Genomic DNA, 20,627 nt, shown 5'->3' with positions numbered 1-20,627 from the left:
TGATGGGCTACAGTCCATGGGGCTGAAAAGAGTCAGACACAAAATAGAAGGTAAAAAAAGTGAAACAGTGACAGATTTTATTTTCTTAGGCTCCAAAATCATTGTGTACAGTGACCGCAGCTATGAGATTAAAAGACACTTGCTCCCTGGAAGAAAGCTATGCCAAACCTAGAGATCATATTAAAAAGCAGAGATATCACTTTGTGGACAAAAGTCCATCTAGTCAAAGCTATGGTTTTTCCAGTAGCCATGTAAGGATGTGACAGCTGGACCATAAAGAAGGCTGAGTGTCAAAGAACTGATTCTTTCAAATTGTGGAGAAGACTCTTTAGAGTCCCTTGAATAGCAAGGAGATCCAACCAGTCAATCCTAAAAGAAATCAGCACTGAATATTCACTGGAAGGACTGATGCTGAAGCTGAAACTCCAGTACTTTGGCCACCTAATGCTAAGAACTGACTCACTGGAGATCAAACCCATCAATCCTAGGGAAATCAACTGAATATTCACTGAAAGCACTGATGCTGAAGCTGAAGCTCTGATACTTTGGCCACTTGATGTGAAGAGCTGAATTGTTGGAAAAGCCCCTGTGCTGGGAAAAATTGAAAGCAGGAGGAGAAGGGGATGGCAGAGGATGAAATGGTTGGATGGCGTCATTGACACACATGGACATGTGTTTGAGCCAACTCTGGGAGATAGTGAAGGACAGGGAAACCTGGTGTGCTGCAGTTCGTGGGTGGTAAAGAGTCAGTCAGGACTTAGCGACCGAAAAACAGTACCTCTATGCATTGGTATGGATGTTACTTTATTGGAATAAATGAAATGTATCTTATAAGTTATGAAAAATCACACCTTCAGACTGTGATGCTACAACTTTTCTTCTTTGACTTTTATGGAAATAAAGATGAAAGAAGAAATTAATCTTATATAATCTTACAGAATGTCATTCTCCATGAAATTAACCCAGGTCTTTCATGGATCTTTCTCCTGGGAGTGTTTACTGAAGTATGCTACTGGTCCCTCCTATCTGAAGTATACTGAAGTATACTACTCCCCTCCTATCATAGCTATGCTCATTTCTTTCCTACATATGAGTTCACTTACTGCTGTACTTATATTATGATACTCATTTATATAACTAAATTACTTTCTGAACCACTACTTTTGTAACACACTGCAAATAAAAGTTTAAACACAACAGACATTGGTCTTGCCTGGTAAATGTCATGAGTTTAATTGTGTTCCCCCCAAAAGATATGTAAAAACAGGTGGAGAATCACCAGATGCATGGATAAACATGCTCTGTATATGCATGTAATGCAATAGTGCTGCTGCTGCTGCTAAGTCGCTTCAGTCATGTCCGACCCTGTGAGACCCCATAGACAGCAGCCCATCAGGCTCCTCTGTCCTGGGATTCTCCAGGCAAGAACATGAGTGGGTTGCCATTCCCTTCTCCAATGCAATAGTATTTAGCCTTAAAAATGGAGGTAATTCTGACACATGAACCTTAAAGACTTTACGCTAAGCAAAACAAGCTAGTCACTAGAGGACAAATGCTGCATAATTCCTATTATTATGAGGAGCCTAGAGTAGTTAAATTTATAGAGATAGAAAGTATATTGGTGGTTGTTGAGGGCTGGGGGAATGAGATAGCTGTTTAATAGGTACAGAATTTTAGTTTTGTAAGATGCAATATCTGAGCAATGTCTATTAATAAATGAGTTAAGAAAAATTAGTTGGTTGCAAGTTTATCTCAGTAAATATTAGCATAGAAAACTAGAAATTCACACACCCTACCAAATATTTAATTGTATTTTCAACAATTAATTTTATTTTATATTAGCACAAAAATGAAAATAGATCAATGGAATGCATGGCTTTATAACATATTGTAGCATATATAAAATCTTAATATGTGATAAAGGAGACATCATAATTTAAAAAGGATTGAATTATTAAATATATTATGTTGGAAAAATTATTCAGCTTTTGTAAGTGAGGGTTGTCAATTAAGTTTGTTGACTATTCAACATGCAAAGATACATAGCAGATAAAATTAAATAGTAACATCAGAGATAAAATGTAGAAGAAAATTAATAGAAAAAAAATTATTTATTTTTAGGGAATAAAGACTTTATGAGTTTAAAAATGAGAGTAAGGACTCATCTCCTGAATTAGATAAAAATAAGTTGGCACAGTTGGCTCACATCTACTTAGGTGTCTATGAAAATCTACTGAAAAGGTAGAAATTCATGAAATACAGGTCCTTATTCAGACAGATGGAGTAAAAATGGCAAGACAAAATGGGTATATTGTGAATGAAAGCTGAAACAGGAGTCTGTAACTAAAGAGCACAGTTTTATTTCAAGTGTTTTAAATTAAAAAGAATTATTTCTATTCAAGACAGCTGAGAGTGTCTCAAAGTTTTCTCATTACAGAAAGTGTGCAAATTATTTTTATAATGTCATAAAAATGCTATTGGTCATAAACATTTTAAAGCATGTTCTTTAATATTAAATGTGTCATTCTTAAGCAGTCTATTTTGAGCTAAATAACATACTGTGAGCATATAGGGCATTTACTGGAAAATAGGGCAAAATAACGACAAGTGTAACAAGTATAGAAAAGATCTGATCCACTTTCAACAGGCAGAAACTTTATTCCTTACTCTTAATTAAATTCAAGATATGCAAAGTTTGGTCAGAAAGTGTTGTGCTTTTCTAGGGCAAGAGTCCAGGCAGCTTTACAGAACATAACAGAAAGCAACATTCTTGATGCAAGGTTCACTTGAGTAACTTGGTAACCATTTCCTCAAACAATGTTTTCCAAACTATAGGTCAAAATTCATTAGTTGTTTATGAAACCCATCAAAATATGATGGATTTCAACCTATATTTTTCAAAAGTTAATTTTTATTGTCCTGTAGTTTGCTTTACAAAGTTGTGTTTCTGCAGTACGACAAAGTGAATCAGTTATACATATTCCCTCTTTTTTGGCTTTTCCTCCCATTTAGGTCACCCCAGAGCATTGAGTAGAGTTTCCCACGCTATACAGTAGGTTCTCATTAGTTACCTATTTTATACATGGTAGTGTGTTTATGTGAATCCCAGTCTCCTAATTCATCCCATCTCCCTCTTTCCTCCTTTGGTATTCATATGTTAAAATAAGGTAGAACAAAAATAGCGAGAATATAAACATAATAGATTATATCTGAATGTATCATTCATAGTAAGATGTACTGTTTGTGAAAGTTTAATATACTTTTATTAAGGTGATGCATTCAGATATCATCTATCCTATTCTTGGCATGCACACACACACACACACACACAAAGGGGTATGCAAATGGATCTTAAATTGATCAAGGATAGTAGTGAGTTTTTATGTATTTGTATGTATGGCCATGCGAGCTTACACAGGAGCAGACTTGTTAAAATCAAGGTCTAGATTATCTAATGAGCTTGATGGTGGTCTGTATATTTAAAGACACATAGTGGGTCAAAACCCATTAGTTACCTTTAGACAGAGTGCATTATACTCTGTATTGGAGGGACTCTTGGTTCTGCTACTTGCTTGGAATAAATGATTTAACCTGTCATAATTATCATATTTCAACTATAAAAACACTGAAAGTGAATTCTAACAGTTTATATATACTATCATAGACTCAATATCTACTATAAGATAATCATGCATTCAACTGCTCAGCCCTCCTGGGGATAGCAAGGGAACATTGCACTGCCCTACAGTGACTTTTCTCCTTTTACATTCTTTATCTAAGTAGGTCAAAATGAACCCTTACTTCAGTTTCATAAAATACTATGAATAATTGATTTTTAGGGATTTCCCTAGTGGTCCAGTGGTTTAGGGCTTCCCTAGTGGCTCAGACAGTAAAGAATCTGCCTGCAATGCAGGAGACCTGGGTTCAATCCCTGAGTAGAGAAGATCCTCTAGAGAAGAGAATGGCAACCCACTCCAGTACTCTTGCCTGGAGAATTCCACAGACAAAGGAGCCTGGCAGACTACAGTCCATAGGGTTGCAAAGAGTCGGACATGACGGAGCAACTAACCACACAGGTGGTTAAGTGGTTAAGACTCTGTGTGGCCAATGCAGGGATGCAGATTCAATCCCTGGTCAGGGAACTAAGATCCCACATGCCACATGGCAAGGCTAAAAGATAAACAGACACACACACACAGTTCATTTTTTATGTTGTGTTCAAACTTCCTAATCTACTAAGATCCTTGCTCTTAATGTACTGAGAACTTCTATTGAAAAACTCTAAAATCCTCCTCAGAGGCATCCACTGCTTTACCAATACTGCATACACACTGGTCTGAGATAGATTAGGTGAGTTCTGTCTCGGTTCTTGAAGAGGCAGAGCACGAACCGTGGAAGGCACATGGTAGGTGGGTTCAAAACAATGATTTCACAACAAACCTAGACAGTGTATTAAAAAGCAGAGATATCACTTTGTCAACAAAGGTCCATATAGTCAAAGCTATGGTTTTTCTGATAGGCATGTACAAATGTGAGAGATGGATCATAAAGAACACTGAAGAACTGATGCTTTTGAACTGTGGTGCTGGAGAAGACTCTTTAGAGTCCCTTGTACTGCAAGGAGATCAAACTAGTTAATCCTATAGGAATCAACCCTGACTATTCACTGGAAAGACTGATGCTGAAGCGGAAGCTCCAATACTTTGGCCACCTCGTGAGAAGAGCTGACTCATTGGAAAAGGCCCTGATGCTGGGAAGGATTGAAGGCAGGAGGAGAAGGGGGCAACAGAGAATGAGATGGTTGGATTGTATCATCAACTCAATGGACGTGAGTTTGAACAAACTCTGGGAGTGAAGGGACAGGAAGCCTGGCATGCTGCTGTTCATGAAGTTGCAGAGACAGACAGGACAACAGCAGCAAAATATTAAGAGCATGAACTCAGAGCTTGTTTACAACTTCACAAACTTCCAACTGGCTGATCTTGGGCAGACTGGTCTCTCTCTGCCTCAATTTCTCATTGACAAATGGTGACAATTTACCAATAACTACCTTAGAAAGTTACTGTGAAATTGTGATTAATACACACACACACACACACACACACATATATATGTTTTTCCCACTGAATAAATGCACACATACACACATAGACACTAAGAGGATCTGGCACAAATATAAAGCTCTAACATATGTAGGTTATCAATATTATTATTGGTTGGGGAAGGGAGAGAGTGTGTGACTAAAAATTAGAAATGCTCAAATATTTCAGACCATAAATATAAATACTTGCATCAACAACCACACTGAGGTTATATGAACCTCCCCAAATCTTTTGAGGTACTTATTGTGATTTGGGCCATATATCCTGCCCCATGATTATAAAACATTGTTGTCAGTAATTAAGTCTTTCCTCTGTGCCAGATATTGTATCAAAAGTTTTAAATCTGTATTACTTAATTTTCAGAAAATCTACACTGTAGATAACGTATCATGAGTCTATAGATAGATACTTTTCATGCAGAACTTTAAAATCTAATTTCATTTTGTTTTCAAAACAACTCAAGCAGCCTAATTTAGAGAAGAGACTAAGTGACTGGGCCAAGGTCAACAAGTAAATCAGCCAAACTGGGATTCAAAGCTCAGTCTCTGGTTTTGGGCCTTCTTGCTTCTACTTTTCCACATCACTTCATAATCAAAGTTTCTTCCCTTCCATCAGAACACAGAATCTTGTCTCCCATGTAAACATCATAGGATTTTCTGACCTATGAAGATTTCTATACGTGATAGAGCCTGAAGTCTATACCAAAACTGACCAGAGGGTGATTCATGCAGCTATCTAAGCCATTTTTTCTAAGAAGATGGGCAGGGCACGGACTCCAGGAAGCCTGGTAAAGAGGCAAAGTGTATTAGTAGGAGGAAGTAGAAGGATTTGGGGGAACAGAGTAAGGGTCCCACATTCCACAACTCCAGGGCATGGTTCATAGGTCTGGACTTGTACAGCATAAAACCTACAAGGAAATATGAGATGACCCTGAACGAGAAGGGGCTTCCTCATTGGCTCAGTGGGTAAAGAATCTACCTACAATGCAAGAGACACAGGAGATGCAGGTTTGACCCCTGGGTAGGGAAGATCCCCTGGGGAAGAAAATGGCAACCCACTCCAGTATCCTTGCCTGAAAAATCCCCCAGACAGAGAGCCTGGTGGGCTACAGTCCAAAGGGTTGCAAAGAGTCAGATGTGACTGAGAAGTCCTCCCAGAACTACTCATGGGTCTGCCGATAAGTCAGACTCCTAACCAATTGAGGCAGGGACAGAGTTCCCGGGACCACTTCACTGACTTGTTCAGAGTGGCATATCCATCTGCTTTGAACTATAACAGTAACAACGAACATTGTTTCATTGTATTAAGCTTATGACTTGACGTGTATTGCTCTAAAAGCTTTAGACAACTGCATACAGTGAAACCAAACAAAAGCCCTATGAGTATAATATCACTGCACTATCACCATTTTACAGATGGGGCTGTTGAGATCTAGTGAGGCTGAGGTAACTTGCGAAAGTCTCACAGATGTGGGATCCAGATCCTCCCACTTTGAAATCTCATCTTAGCTGGAGCAGAGTCAGCTGCAAGCATGCCTGGTCCATCAAAAAGGCGAGAGACTCCAACTACTTTCAGCCCAGGGAGCAGAAGTAGGAAGAGAAAAAAGAGGCTTATCCTCAGACATCCTGAAAGGTATCAGTGCATGCATCCCTTCAGCTAGGGAGAAATGAAGGAAATCATACAATGAAACAGTCCTCATTACACACCCACATATGTACAAGAATAGATTAAACAAAATGTACTAATTCTCTCTCAGACAGCTGAATATCTTATACTTGGTCTAAATCCAATGATTCCACTTGCTGTATAATCTTCCAAATTTTAACTTGGTTGGACAAATATTCAAGCTTCATAAACTTTTATTGGCTCTATTTGCCAATGAGCTTAACTGCATGCATAGGGAGGCCACTTGTAGCAGAAGAGCAGTTAAGCAGCTACTGTCATTGCAAATCACTAACAAGAACACTGCCTAGGACTCAGCATTGACTTTGACAGTTGTGACTTCATACAGCACAGTGGTAAAATCATTATTTTCTAAACCTTTCACTAAAGTGCCAGGCTGAAGACAAAACTGCAAGATTATATATTTAACATAGTATCTTCTAAAAGTGCTTGAGAGTTTATCATTTCTTGACTTTTTATATCAACTAAGAAGACATAGCTTGATTCCATTAATATAAGTATCAGTTCAGTTCAGTCGCTCAGTCACGTCCGACTCTGCGACCCCATGAATCACAGCACACCAGGCCTCCCTGTCCATCACCAACTCCTGGAGTTTACTCAAACTCATGTCCATTGAGTCGGTGATGCCATCCAACCATCTCATCCTCTGTCATCCCCTTCTCCTCCTGCCCTAAATCCCTCCCAGCATCAGGGTCTTTTCCAATGAGTCAACTCTTCACATGAGGTGGCCAAAATATTGGAGTTTCAGCTTCAACATCAGTCCTCCCAATGAACACCCAGGACTGATCTCCTTGAGGATGGACTGGTTGGATCTCCTTGCAGTCCAAGGGACTCTCGACAGTCTTCTCCAACACCACAGTTCAAAAGCATCAATTTTTCGGTGCTCAGCTTTCTTCACAGTCCAACTCTTACATCCATACATGACCACTGGAAATACCATAGCCTTGGCTAGATGGACCTTTGTTGGCAAAGTAATGTCTCTGCTTTTTAATATGCTGTCTAGGTTGGTCATAACTTTCCTTCCAAGGAGTAAGTGTCTTTTAATTTCATGGCTGTAGTCACAATCTGCAGTGATTTTGGAGCCCCCCCCCCAAAAAAAAATTGTCTGACACTGTTTCCACTGTCTCCCCATCTATTTCCCATGAGGTGATGGGACTAGATGCCATGATCTTAGTTTTCTGAATGTTGAGCTTTAAACCAACTTTTTCACTCTCCTCTTTCACTTTCATCAAGAGGCTTTTTAGTTCTTCTTCACTTTCTGCCATAAAGGTGGTGTCATCTGCATATCTGAGGTTATTGATATTTCTCCCGGCAATCTTGATTCCAGTTTGTGCTTCTTCCAGCCCAGTGTTTCTCATGATATACTCTGCATATAAGTTAAATAAGCAGAGTGACAATATACAGACTTGGCATACTCCTTTTCCTATTTGGAACCAGTCTGTTGTTCCATGTCCAGTTCTAACAGTTGCTTCCTGACCTGCATACAGGTTTCTCAAGAGGCAGGTCAGGTGGTCTGGTATGCCTCTTTCAGAATTTTCCACAGTTTATTGTGATCCACACATGGCAAAGTCAAGAAAGCAGAAATAGATGTTTTTCTGGAACTCTCTTGCTTTTTCCATGATCCAGCAGATGTTGGCAATTTGATCTCTGGTTCCTCTGCCTTTTCTAAAACCAGCTTGAACATCTGGAAGTTCGTAGTTCACATATTGCTGAAGCCTGGCTTGAAGAATTCTAAGCACTACTTTACTAGCATGTGAGATGAGTGCAATTGTGCGGTAGTTTGAGCATTCTTTGGGATTGCCTTTCTTTGGGATTGGAATGAAAACTGACCTTTTCCAGTCTTGTGGCCACTGCTGAGTCTTCCAAATTTGCTGACATATTGAGTGCAGCACTTTCACAGCATCATCTTTCAGGATTTGAAATAGCTCAACTGGAATTCCATCACATCCACTAGCTTTGTTCATACTGATGCTTTCTAAGGCCCACTTGACTTCACATTCCAGGATGTCTGGCTCTAGGTGAGTGATCACACCATCGTGATTATCTGGGTCGTGAAGATCTTTTTTGTATAGTTCTTCTGTGTATTCTTGCCACCTCTTCTTAATATCTTCTGCTTCTGTTAGGTCCATACCATTTCTGTCCTTTATCGAACCCATCTTTGCTTGAAATGTTCCCTTAGTATCTCTAATTTTCTTGAAGAGATCTCTAGTCTTTCCCATTCTGTTGTTTTCCTCTATTTCTTTGCATTGATCACTGAGGAAGGCTTTCTTATCTCTCCTTGCTATTCTTTGGAACTCTGCGTTCACATGGGAACATCTTTCCTTTTCTCCTTTGCTTTTCACTTCTCTTCTTTTCACAGCTATTTGTAAGGCTTCCTCAGACAGCCATTTTGCTTTTTAGCATTTCTTATATACGTGTAAGTATAAAGTATAAAGATGGATAAATATAAGTATAAAGATGGATAAAACTAACTTAAGCTACCAGAAGGCTGAGTAATGATTATTCACTGGAAGCACAATGGAGATCTCTGGAATCCTGGTAACATTCAGATTCTTGATCTGGTTGCTTGTTCTATGTGCATGTTCAGTTTGCGAAAAATTACCAAGCTATCTACTGATGGAAATGTGCTTATCCCTGTATGTGTGTGCACGCACGTGTGTGCTGAGTCACTTCAGTCATGTCTGACTCTTTGCTACCCATGGACTGTAGCCCACCAGGCTCCTCTATCAGTAGAATTCTGCAGGTAAGAAAGCTGGAGTGAGTTACCATTCTTTCCTCCAGGAGATCTTCCTGATCCAGGGATCAAATCTAGGTCTTTGGCAGGTCTCAGGTCCCACCTGGGCTATCAGGGAAGCCCTTTCCTATGTATAATATATATCAAATATACTTTAAGGAAAAATTGCATTACTCACTATAACTGGATGAAAGAGTAAATTCAGGTTAACACAGACTACTGCTCTGCTTATAATGAAATAATTTTTTTAACACTTGTTTGTTGATGAAAATGGTAATTACTGCCACTTTGCAAAAAACAGCAAATAGCCATTCACCTGAGCTATGGAAATATTGATTGGAGTGTTTAATATTCAAGCAAAAGCATTTTTTAATAAGAAACTCTTATTAAACATTTGCTATAGGCTATGTTTTATAATCTTTATACTGAAGTTTAGTTGATATACAATATTATGTATGTTACAGATTTTAACACTCAGAATTCTTAAATACTCCATTTATAGTTATTATGAAATACAGGTTGTATTCCCTGTGTTGTACAATATATCCTTGTAGCTGATTTTATACATTACAGTTTGTACCTCTTAATCCCTTATTCCTATATTGTCCCTTCTCCCTTCCCTCACATCTACTGGTGACCACTAATTTGTTCTCTATATCTGTGAATATATTTCTTTTTTGTTATATTCACTAATTTGCTGTACTTTTTAGATTCCATGTATAGGTGGTATTGTACAGTGTTTATCTTTCTGACTTATTTCACTAAGCCTAAAGACCTCCAAGTTTGCTATTATTGCAAATGGCAAATTAAAAAGTTATGGCTTCCCCAATGGCTCAGTGGGTAAAGAATTAGCCAGCTATGCAAGAGATGCAGTTCAATCCCTAGATCGGAAAGGTCCCCGGGAGGTAGAAATGGCACCCCACCCCACCATTCTTGCCTGGGAAATCCCATGGATAGAGCAGCCCAGTGGGCTACAGTCCATGGGGTCACAGAGAGTTGGACACAACTGAGTGACTAAGCACACGTGCGCACAACAGATACTCAGAAACTACTGAATAAAATTCAACATTACAGATTATTTTAAAAATCTGGCAACAGAAATATACTGTTATAATAGCATTAGAAAAATGCTTTGTGTGAAGCCAAGAACAAGTATCATTTTTAATGATAAAACACTACAGATGTGTGCCAGATTCTGTCAGATTTTTCCCTATCAATGCTGTCCTTTTTCTTTTAGCAATAGGATCCACAAAGTTTTACTTAGTTACACAGAAAAAGAAAAGAAACTAAGTTAACATTTTGTGTAATATGATTGCAGAACCTCATACTCCACAGCATGATTGAGAACTATTAATACTATAAGTTCTTTTACTATGAGAAAAAACTAAAATGACTTTATAAGATATTAACAAGATTTTATACTGGTATCTATAGTTTTATTAACAGATCACTGTAGTTAAAAAAAGCAATACATAGGAAAATAAAATTAAATGTCTAGGAAACGACATCTAAATTTAAAAAGAAATGCAACTTTCTTTAGGAATAAAAAGTTGTATGAGAGCATGCTCCTAAGTGTAAGTGATATTAATATATCAGTTATCAACAAGTTAAAAAGAAATTCATCACTCTAACCTAAATCTAAATCTCAATTAGAATTCCAATGGATATTTTATACAATAAAAGTATTTCTATATTAACATGGAACCATAAATGTAAAAAATCATCTACACAGCCTCTGAACAGAGAGGAAATAAAGTCGGTATTTCCCTGCTGCTGCTGCTAAGTCGCTTCAGTCGTGTCCGACTCTGTGCGACCCCATAGACGGCAGCCCACCAAGCTCCCCCATCCCTGGGATTCTCCAGGCAAGAACATTGAAGTGGGTTGCCATTTCCTTCTCCAGTGCATGAAAGTGAAAAATGAAAGTGAAGTCGCTCAGTCGTGTTCGACTCAGCGACCCCATGGACTGCGGCCCACCAGGCTCCTCCGTCCATGGGATTTTTCCAGGCAAGAGTACTGGAGTGGGGTGCCACTGACTTCTCCGGATATTTCCCTGCCAAATACTAAATTGCAATGACCCTGTGGCACTAATATAGGAATGGATTAGCAAAACAGAAGGATCAAATAAAAGGTCGTGAAGTAGATAAAAGTCTCGTGAAAACTAGGATAATTAGTATGTATTAGATATGGAGTTTCAAGTCTGTTAGAAAGACTGTACTTATGAGTCTGATTATATGTATCTTATTGATATATAGAGGCACACTGTGCATTAGAGATAGTAACTCTACCTGCCACTTACGTAGAAAACTTTCTTTCCTAACATAAAACTTGCATTTTAAATTAAATGAAGCACTGTTGATGTACAAGTTTTGAAAATTGTTTTGGAGTCTAATCTACTGATCTGTCCCCTGACTGAATGTCATATCCATTCTTCCTTCTAGAGTGTGTCCTACATTGCCTGCTACCTTTCTGGCCCTGAAAAGTGCCACTTTACCAGTTTTCTGTAGCCTTTTTTTTTTCCTGAAAATTTAAAGAGTCCTTTAAGCCCTTTTTCTTCAGGATTTAAACTCCTGCATCTCTGGAAGATGTAAAAACATCTCACAATATAAACATACTCTTTCATTGTAAAGCAAACAAATAAACCAACAACCACAACACTTCCTCTCATAGTCCATTCACCCTCCCCCTATAAATAACACCCCTCTTGTCTGATTCACTACAAAGCTAATCACTTTGAGAAGACCATTTAAACCAGTGGTTACAAATTGAAAAAAAAAAAAAAATGAAAGACTATATAAAGATATTTTCTGGTTCAATGAGTTATCAACCAGTTTTGTCAAATGTATTGTAACAATTTGTCAGCAAAACAAGTGACATGGTCTGGTTGTAAATCCCCTTTACAAAGCTGGTTGATGTGAAAACTACACAAAAAAGTAGCCACTTGGTAGAGTCACTATTAGTAGGGGCAAGTAGCAATGAGCAGATCTGGAAGTTTTTTAAAAGCTTTGAATTCAGGGATTAATTTGGACAAAAATGCAGAGACAACCACCTGAAGACCACTGTGGAAAGCCAGAGCAAAAGACCTATTACCATGATTTGGGTCCCTTCATAAGGAAAAAGAAAAACTGAAATATCAGAAAATAAAAATGTTCTCCCATTGGGATCTAAAAGCTTACACTGTATAATTTCTATTATTTTAAATTATTTAAAGTATGTTTTATGGCCTGGAATATGGTTTCTCTTAGTGAATGTTCCATATGGATATGAGAAGAATGGATGGTCTACTATTTCTGGGAAGTATTCTATATGTATCATTTATATTTATTTGCTTGATAGTTGTTAAGTTCAACAATGTCTTTACTGATTTTCTGCCTGCTGGGTCTGTACATTATGGAGGTGCTGAAATCTCTAATAATGGATTCATCTTCTTCACTTTGCTGCTCAGTCCATTTTTGCCCTACATATTATGGTGCTTTGTTGTTGGATATATATGTGTTAAGGATTGTTTAATATACATAAATGTATATATTCTATATTTAAATTTTAATTTTATATAATTTCTAAAAGTTATACTCCCTTTACAGTGATTTTGAAATATTGGCGATATTCCCCATTTATCAATATATAATAATGTTCTTTACCCTTGACATTTGTCTTTGCTCTAGAATTTGTTGTCTACAATTAATAACTTCTTCAGCTTTCTTTTTCATTACTGTTAATGTGGTAGATCTTTCTCCATCCCTTTACTTTCAATTTATATGTCTTTATTTTGAAAGTGGGTTTCTTCTGAACAACATGCAGTTGTATTTCATTTTATAATCTACTCAAACATCTGTTTTTAAAGTTGTTTTATTATCACCTAAAGTGATTATTAATATATTTGGATGAGTATATGTTATATTTATCACTGTTTTTTACTTGTTATGTTGTTCTTTGTTTCTCTTTATTTTTTTTCCTTTCCTGTTGTTTTCCAGTCTTCTTCTCCCTTCTCTGATTTTTAACTGAGCAATTTATATGATTACATTCTCTCCTTCTTAACATATAAATTATATTTCTTTTTAGAAAAATGTTTTAGTGATTGTTATATAATTTGCAATATCCCTATATAACTAACACAAGTCCACTTGCAAACAACACTATAACACACCTCAGGTAGTGTAGTAACATTAATAGCAAAGTATTCCAAATTGGTCCCTCCCAACTTTTGTATTATTGCTGTCCTCCATGTAACACTGAATACATTGTTGCTGTTATTTTTAAAACATATTATGTATTAGATCAACTAATAAGAAAAACAAATATGTGTTTGATCTTTACATATTCTTTCTCTAATGCTTTCATTTTCTTCAGCACTCAGCTTTCTTTATGGTCCAACTCTCACATCCATACATGACTACTGGAAAAACCATAGCTTTGACTAGATGGACCTTTGTTGGCAAAGTAATGTCTCTGCTTCTCAATGTGCTGTCTAGGTTTGTCATAACTTTCCTTCCAAGGATCAAGCATCTTTTAATTTCATGGCTGCAGTCACCATCTGCAGTGATTTTCTCTCAACACTTTAAATATTCCTCTCTACTCTCTTCTTGTCTGCATGGTTTCTGAGAAGTATTTTGTAATTCTTATCATTGCTCTTCAATTTTATTTCCTCTGCTTTCAGGTTTTTTTTTAATTTGATATGCCTAGGTATTTTTTTTTTGCATTTATCCTTCTTGATGCTTTATGAGCTTCCTAGATCTGTGGTTTGGTATTTGACATTCATTTGGGGAAATTCTCAATCATTTTCACTTAAAATATTCCTTCTGGTGTTATATTTACATACATGTTACACCTGTTATAGCTGTCCCATAGTTCTTAAATTACTTTTTCAGTACCTTTTTTTCTCTTTTCAGTTTTAGGAGTTTCTACTGACATGCCATTAACCTGATTTTTTTTTTCCCTCAGCCATGTACAATCTACTAATGAGCATATCAAAGGCATTTCTCATTTCTATTACACTGTTTTTGTATATGTGCTGCCGAAGCGAGCACTATTACACTGTTTTTGATCTCAAGTATTTCTTTTAATTTTTTTCTTTGATTTTGCATCTCTTTGCTTACATTGGCCATCTGTTCTTACACACTGTCTACTTTATCCATTAGGCCCTTAGCATGCTAATCACAGCTTTATATCCTCCATCTGTAAATTCCAACAACCTGCCATATCTGAGTCTGGCTCTGATGCTCACTTTGTCTCTATAAACTGTTTTTTTGCCTTTTAGTTTGCCTTGTAACTTTTGTTTGGAAACTGAACATGATGTGTGAGGTAAAAGGAACTGAGGCAAAGATGTTTTGGTAAGGAGTGTGTGAGAAGGTAAACATTCTGTCATCCCATGACTAGGTCTCAGTCTTTTTGTGAGCCTCTGTCTCTGAGCTGTGATGTTTAAAGCATCTCTCAGTGATTTTTTACAGCCTTAATTGGGACAAGTTGACTGGATAGGTTGAGATCTGGATATTTCCCTTTTCCAGTGTATGAAGCTGGAGTGGGCTGGAGTTGCGTGTTTCTCTGCCCACAGGTTGGTTCAGTTCAGTTCAGTTTCTCAGTCATGTCCAACTCTTTGCGACCCCATGAATCGCAGCACGCCCGGCCTCCCTATCCATCACCAACTCCCGGAGTTTACTCAAACTCATGCCCATCGAGTCGGTGATGCCATCCAGCCATCTCATCCTCTGTCATCCCCTTCTCCTCCTGCCCTCAACCCCTCCCAGCATCAGGGTCTTTTCCAATGAGTCAACTCTTCGCATGAGGTGACCAAAATATTGGAGTTTCAGCTTCAACATCAGTCCTTCCAATGAACACCCAGGACTGATCTCCTTTAGGATGGACTGGTTGGATCTCCTTGCAGTCCAAGGGACTCTCAAGAGTCTTCTCCAACACCATAGTTCAAAAGCATCAATTCTTCGGTGCTCAGCCTTCTTCACAGTCCAACTTTCACATCCATACATGACCACTGGAAAAACCATAGCCTTGACCAGACGGACCTTTGTTGGCAAAGTAATGTCTCTGTTTTTTAATATGCTATCTAGGTTGGTCATGACTTTCCTTCCAAGGAGTAAGTGTCTTTTAATTTCATGGCTGCAATCACCATCTGCAGTGATTTTGGAGCCCCCCAAAATAAAGTCTGACACTGTTTCCACTGTCTCCCCATCTATCTGCCATGAAGTGATGGGACCAGATGCCATGAGCTTAGTTTTCTGAATGTCAGGTTCTGGTAAATGCATTTCTCTTTACAGCATGTTTTGTTTAGGTCAGAACAGTCTATCTCAAAATGTTTGTTCCCCTCTCCTCATGCCAAAAAATGCAAAGGAATTTTTCTTAACTCTTCACTATGAGAACCTGGTTGGAATCTGGAAGTAAAACTCACAAATATGTGGTGATCCCTTTATGACTGGACCACTCGGAGTTTTTAACTTTCAAACTAATACATACTAAGCTGTCAGCAATAGGCCTTATTACAATTTAGGTTTTTCTACTTTAGCAGTGTTTCACATGGAGTTTTCCCTTTATGGATTTTGTTGTTTAGTCATTTACTCATGTCCAATTTGCAACCCCATGGACTATAACCTGCAAGGCTTCTCTGTCCATGGGATTTTCCAGGTAAGAATACTAGAGTAGGCTGCTATTTCCTTCTCCAGGGGATTTTCCCCACCCAGGGATTGAACCTATGTCTCCTGCATTGGTAAGGAGATTCTTTACCACTGAGTCACCAGGGAAGCCCATTCTTGGGTTTATGCTCCCATAAATTATGATTTACTATAACCATCTATCCAAGTTTAAAGACAGAAGTTTACCCTGTGACCTATCTTCTCTGAAATGTCTAACTAGCATTGTTGATTTTTAGTTTGTTCAGCTTTTTTTCTTGCTGTTAGAATGAAGTGATGACTTACAAGTTTCTTAGAAACTAGATTGGTGGAATAAGCTCTATTTTAAAAAATAACACCTCTCCTTAATTTGCCAAGCATTTAAATCATGAGTGTAAATTGATTGCTTTTGAATTATTTTTCTGCATCTATTGAAATAATTATGTATTATTTCTTTTAATTTCTTCATATGATAAATTGCATTGATTGCTTTTCAAAGGTTATATCAATCTTGCTTTCTTAGGATAAATCCTACTTGGTCAAAATACATTTGGATTTCAAGCACTAACAATTTGTTAGGGAATTTTAGGTTTATATTCTGAGAAATATTAGTCTTAATTTTTTTTGCAATGTCTTTTTTGATCATTTTGCTGGACTCACAAACAAGGAGGGCAGTGATCCCTCCTTTTCTTTTTCAAAAATACTTGCATAAGATTCATGTTATTTCTTCTTTAAATGTGCTCTTTTAGCAGAGGGGTTAATAAGAAATTTCATTTCTTTAATAGAATTAGGGCTATTCAGAATGCAACTTTTTCTTCTTGTGTTAATTTTGGTGGGTTACATTTCTTAATAAATATTTCCATTTCATCTAAACTGTCATGTGTTATAAAAGTTTAAATGTGATCTCTTGTTATGCTTTCAATCACTGTAAAATCTGTGTTGATAAATCCTTTCAAACCCTGATACTGGTAGTTTTTTGTTTTCTCTCTTATTTTTGTAATCAGTCTAGCTAGAGATATATAAATTTTATTAATCTATTTATTTTGTTAATTTTCTCTTTTCCTGTCATATATTTCTGTTGCTGCTATTAATTTCTTCACGTACTTATTTCCACTTACTTCAAGTTTAATTTGATTTTGTCAAATTGAAGCCTTAGATCATTAATTTTAGGTCTTCTCTAACATAAGCATTGGAGTTGTATATTTCTGACTAAACACTGATTCAATTTTATCTCTTATTATTTATTATTGATCTTCAGTACAGACTGGAACCTGGTGGACTGGAGTCGGTGAAAAGAAAGAGAGAAAAAGAGAGAAAGAAAGAAAGAGCAGTATCTCTTGGGTTACATGGAAAACCAACAAAGCTCATGCACAGGACTTGTACCACTCATGAAGGCACAGTGTGTCCTCTCAAGGAGGTCTTGAAAGCCCAGGCGAGAGAGTGAGATCAGCAGGTTTCCATGCTCCAAAGAGAATGAAGACAGAAAGAAGGATGTGGGGAACCCAAATCTCTAGTGGAGCAAGGGTATTTTATTAGCAGAAATGCAGGCTTATATATCTTTAGTAAAATGATTACTCAGCTATTACAAAGAATGAAATTCCATCAGTTGCAACAAAATGGATAGTCTAATACATACAAGGTTGCTGACATTGAAAAGAGTCACTGAAGGGAATTACTGAGAGGAGTCCAAGCAGGTACCCTTTCCTGTGATCTCAGTCCTGAGAACTGCGTGCAGCTCTACTATTCCTGTAATAGGCTGATAAGAGAATCCTTGAGAAATGGCACACAAAGGAAGAAAAGTGCAACATACTGGATTCCTTAACATTGAACGTCCCCTGACAGTTTATAGGCCATATATTCTTTATGAATGTATTGATTTTATTTTCATTATTAGTGAATTTTATTAAGGGCTTCCCAGGTGGCACAGTGCTAAAGAAACTGCCTGCCAGTGCAGGAGATGCAGGAGACGTGGATTCAGTCCCTGGGTTGGGAAGATCCTCTGGAGAAGGAAATGGCAACCCACTGCAGTATTCTTGCCTGGAAAATTCCATGGACACAGAAACCTGATTTGAGTCCAGGGGGGTCGCCAAGAGTCAGACATGACTGAGCACACATGCAAACATCATGATTACTTGTGATTTTTACCAGGGAATTATTATTAGTGATTTTTAGTTTAATTCCACTGTACTCAGAAATTATACTCCATATGACTTTGATCTATTTAAATATATTGATGCTTGTCTTTAAATTCCAACTTATTGTTATCAGTTTTAATTTTGGTTTGTCTGTTTATAATTTTAAAGTTAGTTTACATTCCAAATTTAAGTCTGTCACCAATCTCAGAATATAGTTACAGAATTAATTTGCAAAACTAATATCCAAGTCATAAAAGAAGTCACATAAAACTTGAGAGAAGAATACTGTCCCTTAAGGCAGTAAGGAGAGTGGGAATGGGGAATGGAGACTTACTGTTTACTAGGGACAAAGTTTCAGTTTTGGAAAGTGAAAAATTCAGAAAATGGATGAGGGTGAGAGTTCATAATAATGTGAATGTACTTAGTGACACTGAAATATATAGTTAAATATGGTTAAAATAGTATGTTTTATATTACATGACTTTTACCATGATAAAAGGACATTTAAGATTCTAAAAAGAAGAACACTGTCCCACTGATACTTCATTCAGATTTTGATTCTCCTACTGGTACTGTTTCTGAAATAACAAATTATAGTTTTGTTATTGTCTAAATTAGCATGAGGTAGTGACTTTTTCATACAGAAAAAATTCATTTTAGCTACCAGAGTTTCTTGAAGTTTGAATGTTCTTGACACTCAACATGTCCTCCTATATCTACATGAGCTATTTAGTACACCTACACATCCCATACATACTCCATGAAACCCCAGATGCTATTCTGAAACCAGCCTCAGGAAGTGAAGAAAATGTTGCACACTATTATTTAATAGCCTGGAGAAGTTGCTCCAACAGTGACAGGTGAAAATAATTCTGGGATCGATATAAGTCAAATGATTGTATATGTCCTAACTTTTCTTTAATGCATTGTCAGTCCTTAACTTGGCAGACGTGTTGACAAGACCCTTTAGTCAAATTGATTTCTGAAGAAGTGGGCTTTTTATTAAGAGACCATTCAACTGACTTTTGTTTCCAATTACTAAAGGCCAAGATTTGGGGACATGCAAGAGAAAAACTGCAATATTAGAAAACCACTGAGCAATGCAAGAAGTGTTGAGATATAGTGCAGAGCTGTAGGAACTGGAGACAAAAATATTTAGTAATTTACAAACCTAATTTTTACTCCTAAGGTATCTGTTCTTGTCCCCTACACATTTTCTCCATGGCTCTCATCAAAGTTTGTAATCATGTATGTGTATTTGTATGTGTGTATTGTATGTATGTCTCTTCTAGGTTATATATTCTAAGAAGAGCAGATCCTGGATTTATCACATCTGATCTATCTAGAACTAGTTGAGTGCCTAACACACATTAGACACTAAAATACTTTTTGAAATTACGTCAGTAATTTCCCTGTCTAGTAGCTAGCTACACTGTAGAACATTTTCCAAAAGAAATTCTAATATTCTCAAAAAAGGCAGACTACATTGTCCCGAGACCACCATTCCAAAAAGGAGAAACCTGGCCAAGGAAGAGAACACAGAGAATAGTTGTGATTATAGGAAAGTTGGAATATTTTAATAATGTATTGCAATGATAAGGAAATAAGGAGAGGTGCTGTCAGCAGGAACCTTTGCTATTTTAGCTTTAAAAATATTCATCTTCCTAATATTAATATATTAATATCCAATATATTGGATATATAAGTATAAAGGAAATATCAGTAAGGATGAGGGATTTGAATTGTAGGTGGAGCTGGGAATAATATCAGCACTACAGTCATATTTTTATAAGAAGTGAAAGTGAAAGTGGCTCAGTCAGGTCCAACTCTGCGACTCCATGGTCTATAAGGTCCCTGCAATTCTTCAGGCCAGAATACTGGAGTGGGTAGCCTTTCCCTTCTCCAGGGGATTTTCTCAACCCAGGGATCGAACCCAGGTCTCCTGCATTGCAGGTGATTCTTTACCAACTGAGCTATCAGGGAAGCCCCTAATTATGGATTGTTGCAAATGTGAGCAAATGAGCCAGCACTGAGAATGAGAATAGAAATAGATAAGATTAATCAATCAATAGATCGATTGATCTTAGGCTTGGTAAGTACTAAGAATTACAAAGCTTGAAAAGAAGACAAAGCAGTAAAGAAATTAAAGCTAGCATTATTATTTTACTCATTTCCTGCCTTGATAATGTTAATGTTTTAGGTAAAGAAGTCAATTTATATCTCTGGAAATTTCTGTTTCAGCTGGCAATAAAATAAAATGATCTTCTAAAATCAGGAATATGAAAGGTGAATCTTTAAAGAAATCTGCAAGTCTTACTTTTCTTACTATTCCTCCCCTCTCTATCATGTAATTAGTTTT

Source organism: Cervus canadensis, chromosome 16 (genome assembly GCF_019320065.1).
Source record: "Cervus canadensis isolate Bull #8, Minnesota chromosome 16, ASM1932006v1, whole genome shotgun sequence".
In the NCBI taxonomy this organism is placed as follows: domain Eukaryota; kingdom Metazoa; phylum Chordata; class Mammalia; order Artiodactyla; family Cervidae; genus Cervus; species Cervus canadensis.
This window is presented reverse-complemented; position numbering follows the sequence as displayed.